The following is a 565-nucleotide window of genomic DNA, read 5'->3' on the forward strand; positions in this document are numbered from 1 at the left end:
TGTAGTTTTTATAATCACTTTCTTGTGGTGGTGGTTCTAACATGGATAAGTAAGAAACCAAAGAGAGTTAATCTTAATATGGATTGATCCATGATGACCCACACAGGACTGGTCTAGACAAACACACATTTTTTACACCCACAGGAACAGGACGGTCATTGGTCACTACAGACAGACCTTCACTCCACCCTTTATGCCACTGACCTCTCACAGTAACACCAGAGCAAAAGCCATATATGTACCTTAACAAAACACTGTGTGCTTATTACTGCTGACTAATGACGCATGCAAATTTCTTATTCAGCAACACACAACACTCAGCTACATTCAAAACAAACTGCTAATTGAAGTGAAACAAAAAATTTGAATGTTAATAAAATCCGTCTATAATCCCTGTTGGTCCAAAACTACCCTGAATCAAAGACTTGTCTGTTTTAAGCTCCTGTAACGTGAGAAACGATGAGTCCAGCCAGAGTATTTCACTTTTGATCATTTCAGGATTAGAAATTGCACCTAATGGGTCTCATTAAAGTACATTTCTTTGTTTTAAGACTAATTAAATTCA

This window comes from Pangasianodon hypophthalmus, chromosome 20, assembly GCF_027358585.1.
Source record: "Pangasianodon hypophthalmus isolate fPanHyp1 chromosome 20, fPanHyp1.pri, whole genome shotgun sequence".
NCBI classification, from domain to species: Eukaryota; Metazoa; Chordata; class Actinopteri; order Siluriformes; family Pangasiidae; genus Pangasianodon; species Pangasianodon hypophthalmus.